Source organism: Pseudopodoces humilis, chromosome 7 (assembly GCF_049639895.1).
Source record: "Pseudopodoces humilis isolate 2021_Gansu_Grassland_sample_001 chromosome 7, ASM4963989v1, whole genome shotgun sequence".
Lineage (NCBI taxonomy): Eukaryota > Metazoa > Chordata > Aves > Passeriformes > Paridae > Pseudopodoces > Pseudopodoces humilis.
The window spans coordinates 53,436,105-53,451,608 of NC_142206.1; the positions used below are offsets into that span (position 1 = coordinate 53,436,105).

The 15,504-nt window shown below is 40.7% G+C and overlaps 1 protein-coding gene across 7 annotated transcripts in view; it reads left to right on the top strand.

The window, feature by feature from the left end:
• The first annotated feature begins 8,361 nt into the window (after window positions 1-8,361).
• KLC1 (kinesin light chain 1) overlaps window positions 8,362-15,504 on the top strand; it is a 47,452-nt gene continuing 40,309 nt past the window's right edge. For 3 of the 7 annotated variants that reach the window (XM_005520093.3, XM_014249868.2, XM_088057173.1), the window contains exon 1: window positions 8,362-8,640. The gene's annotated coding sequence lies outside the window, so the exon portion shown is untranslated. Of the gene's footprint in view, window positions 8,641-8,671; window positions 8,690-15,504 lie in introns of those variants that run through there. The other 4 variants (XM_014249869.2, XM_088057174.1, XM_005520094.2 and 1 more) reach the window with 2 other exon arrangements.

The following is a 15,504-nucleotide window of genomic DNA, read 5'->3' on the forward strand; positions in this document are numbered from 1 at the left end:
CATCTTAGATGTAGCCTTGGCAGGACTCTTGTACTGCCCAAGGTGTATCCTTCGAAGGCCTTTTTAATAAATACCTGCTTTATTCTTTTATTAACACTGTCTAGCCTCTATTCTAGGTAGCCTCTCAAGGTATCACTCTAAAGTAAAACTGTAGCCTCAGAGTATCTGTAATGACCTACATACCAATGAGGTTACTGCCTTCTTAGCCAGTTGCTGCATAAATTACCTAAATTACCTAAATTGAATCTAGTCTTTTTGGCATGAGGAAAACCTTCAGAACATGACGTGATGCAGCAGTGTCTGCCAAACTTGTCAAACTAATAGGATATCCTCACTGTTTTTTTTATACCTATACTGGTCAATAAAAACCTATACACAGATGCAGGAGGAATTGCTTTCTTCAGAAATAGACACCTACAAGGCTACTTTCTAAGGCCTCCTTTCACATTCCCTAAATATAGAAGGTACACTGAGTCTGGGTAGGCTAAGTTAGAGGTGGGCCCCATGGAGGTCTTGGGCAGAACTATCACGTGAAAGGCAGGTCCTTCTTGTCCAAATCATATGGGGAGCAGGGAATGGTGTAGGATTGTGAAAGGGCAAAGTTAATTTAAAACCCTTCTCTCAAACTCTCCTCATCTGGGCTATCAGTCTCAGTTCTAGAGCTTTTGGAGGCTGTCCACAGATTGAGTTTTTAAGAATATTTGCTCTCAGGTAAGTGACAGACAAGCCTGCAGAGCTAAGACACACCATCCATCCTGTAAGAGTGAATTATGCAAACATCTCACTGAAGTTTTAAGTGTAAGCCTTGATACCAGTGAGGTACATATCTTGCTTTCTTCTGTATCGTTGTGAAGATACAGAAGAAATGAGAAGTGAAGACATGGAATTCCATGAAGACTTGGAACGTCTTTGAACTCGGTACTTTTAAGTGGATTTATCTGTGAACAAGTCAGAAAATGTCTTGTTAAAACAGATTTAGAAATTTAGAATTCCAATAGAAAATACAAGAATTATAGCATCTGAAAGTTAAGCAAAATCTCCACAGTACATACTTGCTGTAGGAAGAAGGAGGCAGCAAGGAGAGAGGATTCATATCCAAACCCCTGGGAATAAGATCATCTGTCCTTATCCTGCATCTGCTCTGTTTCCCAGGAGACAGGATGAGGAACAAAATATCTAGCACAGGCAGTTCTGTTCGCTATTGATTTTTAGAGTGACTCTGCCCTTCTCAGCCCCATGTCCTGTCTACCATCCATCTAGCCACAGGCACATTCAGAGAACCCATTTTCTGTACAGACATAATTGGTCATTGGCACAGAAATGACAGAAACTATTGTCACACAGCAGAAGCATTTCCATTTCCTTTTCCCTTGGGGCAAACTGTATTACCGTGAAGTCCCCAGTCCAGTGCAGCTGGGTACTGCCCCTGAAATACCCTCTTAAACAAGACCAATACCAACAATGAAAAGTGGATGTAAAATGGCCTTCCATAAAAAATGAGAAATTCCAATCAACTTTGGATGCCAAGTGAATTTGGTATAATTCCATACAGAGTATTAGCTAAGGAAGAGACAAAAGCATTTAATGGAAGAAAGGTGTATAAAATTTTGGCAATTACTGTGCCATGTGCAGAAAAGGAATACCTCAAGTGAAAGGGAGTTTACTGATAAATCTGACTTGGGAACAAGAATTTCAGATAGTGACCATGCCACAAACAATTCTTTCAGCTCTTTCGGCTCAAGAAAGATGAAGCAAATAGGAGCAGAGAAGAGCAAATTGAATAATCAGGGAGATGCAGAATCTCTTTTAAAGAGATTAGGAGTTCAGTTTGTTTAGCCAAGCAAATTGATGGCCATGAAGGGAGAAAGGTGTGCAGAATCTGCTGCACAGGTGAGTGGAGGAAGAGCCAGGTAAGAGAGTTATGCAAGGAAGAACCTTCTTTTTCTACAATAATTTAATTAAACATATAAAAGAGAAGTGTCACCTGTGCAGATTTCCTTAGAAATCCAAACACATAGAGAAATGAGGCAAATCACTGGCCAGGGAAAAGAGCCAGGAAAAAAATAACACAATTTGGCACAATATCTGTATGCATAATATTACCCTTGAGAATGCACAGTGGAGGAGTGATGTTCTTGGGCAGGAAGGGCATTTAGAAAAAGACCAGATTAGGTGGTTATCTGTAATGGCTTTTAGACTTTGGAGATTTAGTTGTCTTTCTTTCATCAGTAGGAGAAATTTCTACTTGGCATTAGCATTTCTTATGATTAGCTTATGCATAAGCTTTAATAAAAGGCAGCATCTTAAAAATCAAGCTTCCTTCTTCTCTAAATATATGTAGGAACTTCAGTGAGAATAAAGGGAATAGGTCTCCTATATCTGTGTGAAGAAGGACCAGTTTTCCTGGCTCTGAGGCAAGTTTATATTCTACTCTGTGCCTCTACCTGATGTTGATGGAAAAAAATACTGCTTTTCCTACATTTTCAAAGATTCACCTCTCAAAAGAAGAAAAATCTCATACTGCTTAATGAAATTATCCCAGATTTGCACTGGTGTGTGACTGAAATTACAGTCATGGCCCCCACAGGTTGGTTGTTTTGTTTTGGGTTCTTTTTTTTAGGAAAAAACATTTTTCATAATGAATCTCTGGAGGATTTAATGAGAAAAGGTTATCTAAAAGCCTCCTTTGCCAAGGATCCTACAAGGACTACTGAAATTACCAAGGAAAGAGTCTCACCTAATCCAATTGCAGGTAATCTGGCAGCCAAACTGGATGAATTAGCAGATCTCTACAGAAATGCTGACAAACCATATAGAGTTGGTGTTCTAAGAAAGGGAAGGGGGCAATGAAAGCAGTAAAAAAGCAGGCACTTAGAAATCAGTAAAGGTGATCCTTTCTTTCCTCTGCTTTTACCTATGTATTCCTGGGTTTGAACAAGGACACATGATTTTGTGTTTGGAAGAGTCTGCTTCTTGTGTTTGTGGAAAAAACTTCTTTCCTATCAATACTAGGCCTTATCACAACATAAAGGTAAAAAAAGGGAGCTGCGTCATAGTTGGGAAGTTAGGATATAGGAGGGTGAACAGGAAATACTGTACCACAGATGGAATGTTATTATTCCAGTAGTGGCCACGGCTGATATTCCATCAACAGCATGTTTTTTATTTCCTCTGGAGGATCTAATACACTTCTGCAATGGTTCAGTGGCTGAGGTAGGTGAATACAGAAATAAATGTAACTTCCTGTGACTCATATGCAGCAATTAATAATCCTCATAACCTTGAATGAGTTGAAACCTCAGGAGAGAATAAACTCACTGAGAAGTGAAAGTATGGAGGAAGGAAAGAAGGAACATAAATGGAATGTTATCTTTCTTCAAGCATATGCACTAAAAGTCATGCAGAGTGAATATGGAGAAGAGAATATTTCCAAGCTAGAAAGGTGCTGGTAGTCAACCATCAGCTGACTATGGAACATGGAAACAAGTGAGGAAGAAAGTCACTTCATCTTTCAATGAAATGAGAAGTATGACAGAAGGTAGAACAGAAATTACTGGTGGAGTATAGTGACTATATAGTGGTGTAAACATTCCCTCGTAGAAGTGGCAATCTATTCCTTGAATGCGAAGAGTAAAAATACAAGTCTAATTATCATCACAAGCTCTCCTCCGTGAATCCTCAACCTGTTCAGAATTTTGATGTTTAAAGTAGGATCTTGGAGAATAATGATAGTGTCTGTAAACTCACATAGCACAGAGTATTAGAACTGGTCAAAGGGTGGAATCCTTAGCTCCTGGATCACTTACTACTTTGAAGATAACAATGGGAATTGGGATATATAAATATATCTGTGTTGCTGAAATTGTCTAGTCTAATCTTTCTCTATGTTCACATTAATATTGACATGCAAATTCTCTAGCTTTCCAGTGGTTATTTTAACTGTATTACCTGAGGTTTAGAAGTCTGTTTTTCATAACAGAACAGTATTAAAGCTAATTGAGCTTTAAAACAAAACATTTGCAAAAAATGCTTTCATTCAGTATGTTATTTTCTTTAGCAGCAGCACAGCTCTGTAGTAACTGAGAGATGAAAAAATATCTTGCTAAAAAAATGTCCAGTGTAAGTATCCTGCTCTGTTTTAAAAAATATAACAGAAATTAACTTTAAGACTTGAATTTACGCTGCACGCTTTATTTCCTTGTTATTTCTCTGTGGAGAGAAAACAGCAGGGAAAAGCAAACTGGCTTTCATTTGTTACAGCTTCCTAGAAATCCTTGTGACTCTGAAAAAGGAGAATTCACTTGCATGTAAATGACGTGTATTGACTTGGGAGTCAGGATCACGATCAGTGTTTATTTTACTTAGAATTAATGCCTTGCCTGACAGTGAGTTCCTAATGGTAAGTTCAGACATTTGACAATGAGTCAAGCAAAGCAAAACAGAGTCATTTTACCCAAAGTGCCTGAACTCCCTGATAAAAAGGTAGCTCTGCATGCAGTAATTGCATAGATGAACAAAAGAGTTGGGCTAAAATTGTGCTTGGGACTGTGCACTTGACACTTCTGAGTCTTGAGCACTGGTTTTTATGTTTCCTCTTTTCCATAAAGGAAAAGATGTTCTTGTAGGAAATACAAACTAAAAACATATGCAACTGTCAAGTGGTTGTGATGAAAAGCCAGACAGGTTGCTGAATCTGGCCTTTCAATATTTATTATTGCCAGGATGCTTTTAAACAGCTCTTAAGCAGCAGTTGAAATTAGTACAATGTAGTACTTTATTGTGGCCCATATTTCTAAAATGAAGTCATTGATTTTACAGACTATAAGATTGAAAAAAAATAAAGTTCTCTTTTTGGTAGGAAGATCCTCTAAGACAGAAGGATATATTTTTTTAGTACAATGGTGTGCTGGTGGCATTTGGCCATTGTCAACCCAACACAAATAGTAAAATAAAATGACTCACACTTCTTAAATGACGTGAACCTGAATTTCTTTAGAGGCTTTCCCCATTTGTGGATGTCAGTTAAGCTGACCTCAGTTTGTTGTGTGTATTTCTCACACTGTTGCACTTGAAAACTGAAGAGCTTTGTTCTGCATTAGTAGAACTGTTTGCTTTTTGCTCTCCCACTGTGAATTACAAACCTCCCTCTCTCTACTGGGAGAAGAGGGAAATTGGTATATTGAGACTAAAGATCCCAGCGCTGTAAATAATGTGTTTTGGGGTTTTGTTTTGGTATGCACACAGATGTCAGCAGAAAATCATGGTGACCTTGGTGATAGGCACAGGATCTCACCATCCTTGGAGTGTTTAAGCAAAGACTGGACATGGCACTTAGTGCCATGGTCTAGTTGACGTGGTGGTCGTTGGTCATAGGTTGGACTTGATGATCTCAGAGGTCTTTTCCAACCTAATTGATTCTATGATTCTGTAATATACTACAGACAGGATGTCTCGATAATTTGATCAAAAAATCAGGGCATACAGCATAACTAGTTCTTTAAAAGAAAATGGAAATGTGGACAGTGAATAATTTTTACTGGTAGATGAACCTGGATAATTCTCATGTAGATGAGACAGGAAAAACAAGATCCAGATGAAGAGGAAGTCTTTGGATATTTCAGGTCAGGCAGTAGCTTCAGGAAAAATCACGTTCACCAAGTCTCTCCTATTTTCTGCTGTGTGCTATAAACAGAGAGGAGTAAAACTGCACTTTAGCTCCATTGAGTTAATCAACCTTCCTGCAGGAGGGAGCTTATAGTGTGTGCTGTTTATGTGGGAAATTGCCAGGATGCAAATACTTGATTAGCCAGCATATTATGAATCAGGGTCATAGCTGGAGTAGTTGCTTTGTTCAGGGATGCTCACATCCCTGGGGTAAGCAGCTAATTGCAGGAAATCTTTTAAAGCAAATGTGTGATAGGAAGAATGCAATGAATATTGTTTATTCAAAAGGCAGGAGTGGCTCCTTTGAATCAGTTCTCTTGCATAATTATGTAATTAGGGCATGTTCTATTTTTAATTAAATCTGTTGCATATTCATGAGAATACTCTGAACCTGTGAACCAATTGACATAACTCTTTAAAATGTAGTTTGTATAAAGGAATGCCCTTCAATCTTTTTTCCCCTTTTGTATTACTGTGCAAACACATATTTCACATTGTTATAATTGGGTTGTATTGCCTGTCAAAACTAAAATGTGGTTAATTAAACTATTGATATAAAATTGCCAGAGAAAAGTTTTAAATGGAGTTAAACAACAAATGAAACTGCTGCTCGGAAATACTTGTATCAAAACTGGGTTTTGCTGGACAGCTGGATCTGTGTAAGACATCAGTCAGAGAGTATACTTCATTCAGTATGTATATGGAATTCAATAAGTATACTTTATTTCCCTTAGCTTTTTAAATCCAGCAGTGATCCTCTGTATTTGCAGTCTGCAGACTATCCATGTTCCCCTAACTTTGCTTTGTTTCTTGTGGGCTTCTGTGACTCTTCCTGTTCTTCTGCCTCATTGACAACAGCATTAGTTTTGATTCTTCTTCTGACTTCCTGCTTATTCTTGGGAGTCTTGCTTTCTCACCCGGTTCTTGTTCTCACATCTGCTATTCTGTAGACTTACTCAGCATTGTACATAAAGGCAAACATACGTAAGCTCTGCTTTCCTTGAATATTTTAAATATTACCACTTAGGTGAGACTGCATATTTTGATTTACCACTATACCTCTATGTTCTTCTATTAGGTTATGATTAATAGACTGTATGTACTGCAGGGACTAGACAGTCATTGCAGGTCCCCTCCAATTGAATGATTCGATTCTATTCTATGTGGAGCTCAGGTGATAATGCATCACAATATAATTCTTTCATAAAGTTAGGTTGTCACTAATCCCTGAGGATTTACAATGTACATTTTACTGCCTTGCTATTTAATGTTTTGGCTTTTGTTGTTGTTGTGTTTTGGTGGGTTTTTGTTTGGGTTTTGTTTGTTTTTTCTTTTTTTTTTTCTATCTTAGACCTCAATTCCTTCCATCTTTCCTTTCTGGGCTTAACCTCTACCTAGTAGATCATAACACGAACAAAATACTGTAGCCATTCTTTCCTCTCTAGCATGAGTGGGAATGAAATTGGAAGCTGCAAAGAAACAGTTCTTGTGACAAGTGTCACTGAGTTCTCACTGAAGTATTATTTTCATGTGTAAACCTGTTTAAGAGAAGGGATCTTTCATTTATTTCCATGCAGAACAAAGACAAGGGCATTGATATATATTAGCAACACACACTAAGCTCTATTTGGGGGCCCAACTTTCAACACAGAACTCATCCTTCAGCCCATTTCTCTGTGTGACTTGTTCCACCAGCCGCTGCACACTGTGGAGATTTTCATGTGCATTTCACAGAGTTATTGTTGGAAGAGCCCTTCAAGATTATCCAGTCCAACCATCCATCCAGCACTGCCCCTGTAACCTGATAACCACTAAACCTCATTACCCAGTGCCACATCCAGATGCCTCTTGAACACCTCTGGGCAACCTATTCCAATGCCTGGCCACCCTAACAGTGAATTTTTTTTGTGTAATACCCAATCTGAATCTCCCCTGTCCCACTGGAGAACATTTCCTCTTGTCCTTCTCACTGCAGTCAAGGTAGAAGAGACCAGCCCCCAATTCACTACACCATCCTGTCATGTAGTTGTAGAGAGTGATGAGGTTTCTTCTGAGCCTCCTCTTCTTGAAACTAAACCAACTCGGGTCCCTCAGCCATTCCTCATACAACAGGTTTTCTAGACCTTTCACGAGCCTTGCTGCACTTTGCTGGCCACACTCCAGCACCTCAATGTCCTTTCTTAAAGGGAGTGGAAGATTTTCCCAGAGGCGTTCAACTGAGATGGAGGCATCAGTTTCACGAGTCCTACAGTCACCGCAATCCTGAACTTCTATTCATTACAGCAGATCAAACCAGCGCCAGGAGCATCAGCAGTGGTGCCCCCTCTGGAGCGAACCCATCCCCGTGTCACCGAGGGTACCCTGAGGAAACCTCAGGGGTCTGCTCTCCACTGACACGCACTTGAGGCAGACGATGCAAATCTTAGCAAGGTTTGGCGTGGCCCGCTCTGGCAGCCTCGGGGATGCAGCTGAACCCCTGACCTCCCTCAGAGCATCCAGGCCAGCGCTGCCCCGCTCCCGCGAGGGATGTCGCCATGCCGGGGGGGCGGTGGGAGAGAAGGGCGCGCGGGCGCTTGTGGGAGAAGGGGGGCCCCGCCATGTCAGGCGGGGCAGGAGGGAAGGAGGGAGGGGAGCGCGGGGCGGGACAGGGGCGGCGGCCGCAGCCGCAGCAGCAGCAGCGGGGGCGGTGGGGGCGGCTGCCGGCAGCTGTCAGCGCCGCCCCGCCGGCGCCGACCACCGCGGCCCTGCTAGCGCCTTGCGGGAAGCACTGGGTGTGCCGTGGTGCTGACTCGCTTCTGTTTCGCCTTCCCTCCCTCTCTCCGGTCCTCTCTCCCCCCCCAAAAAAACCCTTTTCCTTCCTCCCTTTCGTCCGCCTATCGCTGACATCCTCCTCCGGCCGCCTCCCCGCCCCGGGCTGCGCGGCCCCCGCCGCCCCAGCGAGCGCTGCGCACATCGCCCGAGCTGCAGCACCGAGCGGTGAGCGGGGGGAGCCGCCCGGGCCGGGGCCGGCGGGCCGGGACCCGGGGTGTGTGTATTTGGGTGTGGGTGCGTGGCGTGTTCAGTTCCTCTCCCTTTTTATCCGCCGCTGCGCAAACAACAAAAGGCTGCGCGGGCCGCCCGGTCCCCCCGCAGCGCCGCCGCTGACAGCCGGCCCCGTCCTTCCCGGCGCCCAGGGCGGGGTGGGTTTTTGGAGAGGCTGTTTTTGGGCGTTTTGTCAGTTGCGCTCGGCGCTCGGCCGCGGGCAGGGGTACGTGCCTCGGGATGGGGATCGGCTCCGCTTTGTCCCCTTTTCCTCTCCCGGCTCCCCTCGGTGCTGCGGCGGGCGCCGCCCTGGGAGGCAGCGGGCAGAGCGGGCTGAGGAGGCTTCGGCCTGCGGCTCCGGGCGTGCGGCGCTTTGTCTGCGCTCCCCCCGGCTTCGGGGCTGTGCCGCTGCCAGCTCGGAGCTGGTGGAAGGCGAGGCGAGGACAGGTCTTCTTTGGGCTTTTTACACAGTGACCGGATTTATACATTGTAGGTCACCTGCCCTGCTGTAGTCGGAGGCGATTCATAGACTTAGGTCTTGCCCGGATTTCTACACCTCCAAAATAAGGAAAGCATTGGTTAGAAACACGTTAGTCTAGCAAAAATACATTGATTTAATTGGTAATTAACTGTATCTTTAAAGCACAGATTGATTAGAAAGACACTTTAAAACCTTACTCATTTTGCTTCGTCTTTCTGTTATTTCTAAGTAACTAGATGCCAGATTTGTAGATCTGCATAACAGTTGTATGCAATCAGAAGGAAACTTCTTGACACTTTATTGAATTCTGTATTCTAGGCATATTGAAGCACATTTTAATGACCAAAGCAGCGTCACCTAATGTAATACTCTTGTGTGGTTTTTTGAAGGCAGCTAGATCAATGATGGTGCTCTTACTCCTTTTTTTTCTTTTCATGTTAGTGATTTCCATTAGTAGATACGATGTAAAAGTAGTATCAGTACTCAAAATACTCGTCATGAAGTCAGAATACAGACTCAGAAGATAAAACCAGCTAGGAAAAAGCGAAAGTCTGTTTTTATAGTTTGCTTTGAACAACAAAATTGTGAGCCAGTGTCATTCATATAGTGGCTTTCATGTTTACACATAAAAACACAAGAAACTAAAACAGTTAAAATTAATTTTAGCTCTTTTGTGCCTGGCAGAAGGCTTAATAACAATTAGTTTGCAAAGTAATTGTCTCTTTCACTTCCACTTTTGCATTCGTCCATCACTTAGGTAGGAAACTTGTGCACAAAGGGTGTCCATTGGAAGCTAAAAGGAACCTTTGAGATTTTAGACAGCTTAGCATTTTGATAAAAAAAAAAAAAGCCCAACAGAACTGAAAGCAACACCTTTTTGTATGCACAGTTGATTTAAAACTCCTTTGGAAAATAGCTTTATTTTAATTGAGTATGAATTCCAAAGCTTCAGTGAAACATGGTAGAGGATGTTATAACTCTAGGGTTACAGATACAATTGGAAATTACACATTCAGCGTTTACTGGCAGCAGAAAGAAAGCTGATCCATTTGGTGAGGCTGAGCAGAAGACCTTGTAAGTCACTTGCACAATTATTTTTTTGACCACATGGTTTAGCAGGACCTTTTCCATGAAATTAGAACAGCTATGGAGAGCTCTGGCAGTTCCATTTAGGTAGGCATTTCACATAATGCAAAAGCATATGGGTAAATGCAGGGAATTCAAATTGTCTGTTCCTGAAACTTGCTCATCAATGCAGTATCACTTCTGCATTGTGTTGCAGTCAAAGTTTGGCAGCCTTCATGTTTCTGAAGGGTGATGATGGAGCTGGACAGTTCTGGTAATCAGAAATTCTAACAGAAATTTGATCACAGATTCCCTTTTCTTGCTACCATATATAGCTAAAAAAGAGGCTAAAGTTGCCCCCAAAAGGTCCTGTGAAATAGCTTCCTGTGAATTGTCAGATTCCTATGATATGGTTAGTAATGCCTTATTAATGGAAATTGACTCTTTTAAAAGGTCTGTGTTGGACAACAGAGAAATCACATACATAATTTTTAGTTAAATACGCAGGAGAACCAAACACAATCCAAATGTTTTTGACATAGAGCAAAATACACTGCATAGATGTTTAAGGCACATGAGGACAATTGCTGTTCCCTATGTTTATGGAGAACTTGCCATGCTAATGTCAGAAACCTCTCACTCGTGTGCTGCTCATACAGTGCACATATTTCTCCCTGTGTATCTTTTTCTGTATGCACACATACCTACATGTGTCTCTTATTTAATTGGGAGTTTGGGGAAATACTGTAGCCTTATATTCAGTTTTGAGTCCATTTAATGCAGCTTCTGTTTCTCTTGAAATGTGGGCTTGTGCAGTTAGTTACTCTTCCATCTCCTCTGTTTGACTTCTCTGGCAGACATGCAGTTGGATTTACTTTGGGTTTAAAGCATCTCTCCAGCTGCATAGCTCATGATTATTTTAAAACTCAATTCAGTGTACACATACTTGTAAAATAAAGTTTTTATAAGAACAGTGAAAAATACAGAATTTTGGGTAAATTAATCAATAAGCAAAGCGTACTTTTATATTCAGTGTTGAAGAGCAGAGTAGCAGATAGTGATGGGGACAAGCATGCTAGGTCTAGTTAAATTAACATCCTTTGTAGTCAGTGAGCCTCCAGGATGTTGTTCAGGATGACACAACTGTTGGAAAAATGGATGAATTCCATCATCATTGCAGTAAAGTGGGTAGCCACAGGCTTTCTCTTAATTCAACCTTCATAATATTTCATGGTTCCAAAGTATTTCTAATTGTTTTACAAGAACACAGTATTTACCTTGACCAAAGTTTAGAAAAACGTTTCTTTTTAATGTTACCTCTGATTTTCCTTCATGCAAATGCGTGACAAACCTAATGTCTAAGACATATTTGCTGTAACCAAGTACTAGTCAGAGACACTTTGTTCACTCTAAAAAGAATCCTATTTGACTTCAAAATAGAACTGGTTGTAGTAGTTATCCTGAGTCAGTCAGCTTCAGGTGTTTTTGAGGTAATAAAGTCTTCCCAGTATTTTGTTCAGTAAAACATTTTCCTTTCTGAAAGTAGGATGTAGAATAAAATATGGTTCCTTTGAAAAGTTACTAAATAAATGCCTGACTAGAAAAAGGTGCCCTTTTTCTGACTTGGATTTGCTGAGATATTTGTTGTCGTCATCTTCCGGGATTTAAATTGGGCACTTCGTAACGAGGATTAGAGCCAGAATTGCAGATGCTTTCAGTGATACAGGAATTACTTCCAGAGGGTTTTATGTGAGGTGTTTTGTAGTCATCAGGCATGAGATTATGCTATACATGGGCTTTTTTGTGCTAGACAATTAACATACTTAATCATGAGAGGCCACGCTGAAAGGGCAAGCATGAGGACTGAAGGGTGTAGGTATACTTCTAGTACCCATAATATATTTGGGAATGTGAACAAAGGATGAACACTAAAGCACAGTTAACATTAGAGATGCTAATTTCTTTAAATGTGTAAAGACAGTCTCTGATAGTTGACAGTTTCTTCAGATTCAGTCATCTAAGAAAGCAGATGCAAGTAATAGTATCTCTGTGTTGATTTAATCAGTTTGTTTCTTTGAATGTAGCTTATCTCCCAGGGATGCTGTATTTAACTGCAGTCAGAAACAATCTTTACTCTGGAAGCTGTATTTTGGCATTTGGCATGTATGTGGCATTAAAATGAGTTTAGTTTGTCAAATAATTACTGTTGGTTGTGCTTCTTGTTCAAAATGAGGAAGCATGGGATCATGCCATCTAATATTTCCAACGTACTTTCCCAGTGTTGTCTGTTCAAATAGACATATTTTGTACATGGTTTCTCACTATCAAGTCTTCCTTTCAAGTGAAAGCAGTAAATATCTTTTGTGGTTAGACTTAAAAGAGAGCAGTTTCATATTTTGATTATTTTGTAAATACCCACCATAAACCCAGTTCATCATGTTTAGATTTTTTCTGGGATTATGTCAGAAACATAGCTGATTTCATTAAATTTTGAAGTGACTAGAACAAAGGATGTCACCAATCTAGTGAGTAGTACTGGCTTCCTTGGATATCTGTATGGTTGGGATGGTAGCTAATTATATTACATTTACTATGTGATGTACCCCAGCAAAACCATTTGAAAAGTTAACACTGCACTTATTAACGTTCAGAAGTTCAAGAAATGTCTGACATAAATCAACTTTCTGTTACTACTTAAAAAGTTATATGTACAAGCTAGTCTTTTTAAAAGATAATACATATATTTTTCAGGACTACTGGAATTGCTAATTCAGGAATTGTTATCTTCATTCTTATCTGTGTTTGTATGTAGTACTTAAGTAGTTAATGTTAACAAAAAATTAAGATTACTGACAGTGTGCTATGATTTGAACTTGTGTGCTGTTCCACAGTGCTGAGGGTGGTGGTTTTAAGTTTTGTAAAGGATTGCAGTAACTGCATTCCTGCACTGTATCTTGAGTTTGCTCCTTCCAGCTGACAGTAGCTGATTGATTTGCAAACCATGTCATACAGAATAGGGACTGGCAGGGAGGAGCAGGGTGTGTATTGGTGTGGTTCTGCTGCTTTATTTTGGTTTTCTGAATAGAATATTGTTTTAAGATTAAGTGCTTTTATGGATGTTCCTTTATCAAACATTGTCAGCCTCAGTAGTGTGGGAAAGCCACAGTTCTGTGTTCCTCTTCTGGCTCAAGCAGCTTTCATTTCAGAGAGGCTGCTGTTACTCTTTCATCTCTCCTGTCTTTGTCAGGAGTGGATTTTAGTATACCCCCATCTTTAATATTTCATTTCTTCATGTGCTTAAATTGGATGTTCCACCCTGCTCTCCCTGAGCTCTCAATCACATTTAGTGTGTGTTTAAAGGGAGAAGGGTTGAAGTAAGAAGTGGATTCATCTCTCCCCCACAGTGGCAGGGTGTAGTCAGATTAATGCAACTCTAGTGGGATGATAATCTGTGAGGACATAGGGGAGGTTGTCGTTTTGAGCCAGGAGGGGGACTACAACCTCCCATAATGTTTTTGTTGGCAGAATAGGAATATATGATTGATCTCTGAGGATGTGGGTAAAATGTTCTTCCATCTCAGTGCTGGTTTATGTAGTTCCACAGTCCTGCTGCTTGTTCCCTGTCCTCATTCTATCAGCACAGCTTGCTGTATGGCAGCCTGGGGAAAGAAGTATATTTTGGTTGTGTTTATGGCCTGAGCCTTTTTTCTTTTCTGTCCACTCACCTCTGATGGAAAAATAATCCAGTAAAAGGCACATAGCTCTATTTTGATTTATTATGGACAGGGATGTGAATGAAATGAGTGGCTGGATGAGGAGCATCACCAGGTTATTATGTCTAGCCATAGCCTCAGTGAGTGAAAGCTCATGGTCTGGTGTTTGCAGGAAGCCAGACCAGAAGATTCAGTGGCTGTTTCTGTCTCTAAATTCCTCTGAACATAGAAGGCAATAATGTGTGGAAAATAAAAGAATGTGCTATTGTTTATATTTACCATTTCCCTGGATGTAGTGCCCAATTCAGTATAGTAGCATTCAGTATAATGAATATTACTGTATTGAAACACAGCGGGGTGCAGAGTCATGATGTTTGGCAGCATGTTAGCTTACAGGATAGTAACCTAGAGCTCTTACTACAGGTATAAGGGAATGAATCCTCACAAAGACAAGTTAATTTTGAGGAATGATGTATTTTGGGAAGATCAGGTGTGTGAACCTGAGGACTATGCCTGTGGTAAAGCAGAATTGTTTTTAACAGAGAGGATGTAATAAAACTGCTTCATAAGATCCTGGTCTGAGAGCATTCTGGAACACATGATACTGGTCCTTGGTTGGCACTCCCAAGGGCTTAAGAAATCGTACAGAGGTGATACGTAATGTTTTCTTACGGTACTTACAGATGTCATAGCCAGATGTCCTAATTTTTAAAGAATTTGTTATTTATTCTGTACCTTTTGAAAAGACAAGAGACACCAAGGGTGACTTTGTATCAGTAATTTGCTATTACTTTAATACATCTCCTTTCCATGGTTTAGAAAACAGGTAAAGGTAGATTAATGAATCAATTACTTTGTGCTTAAGTACTTTTTTTTCACTTAGTATCAATTTGTCTCCCAGGATTTTTAAGTAAAAATCATATCCTATATGTTAATTTTAGCACACACTTAAAATATTGCTGTTGGAATATGTTGTTTAACTAAAGAAAAAATTCTTGGGTTTGGAATTTTTGCTGAATGATGGTCAAGAGCAAAGATGCACAACCCATTTTTGAAAGCAGCAGTTGTTGGGGTTTGAATTACAGTGACTGCTTGTACTTCGTGTGGCCATTGACTCTTGATCCACACCCATTTGTTAGGATAACAAATAGCTTGAAAATATGCTTGCTGACTTCTGTTTTTTCTTTTCCTTTTTTGTCTTGCAGCCTGTAGTCTGGCTGCACATGGAGCAATGCTTGCAAGCGCATGATACGGTGCTTTTAATGGCATGGTTGTTTTAGGAGGCCACTGTTCTGCCATCCTTGGGAGCAGGATGCTTTCAAAACAGATTATCCAAGATGGTTTAAAAAATAATATTCAAATGAAACTTTCAGCTTCTGTGTTTATTTTCCAGTTAGTGTGTGCTCTTGTTCTATGTCAGTCCACCAGAAGAGCTGTGTCCTGCAGGGTGGTGGCAGCTGTCACGTGAGTGGTGTAAGCACAGTGAGAATTTCAGGAGTCCCAAAGGGACGCTCTGTGCCCAGCACTGGCTAAGATTAATCAGGAATGTGAAAGGTCACT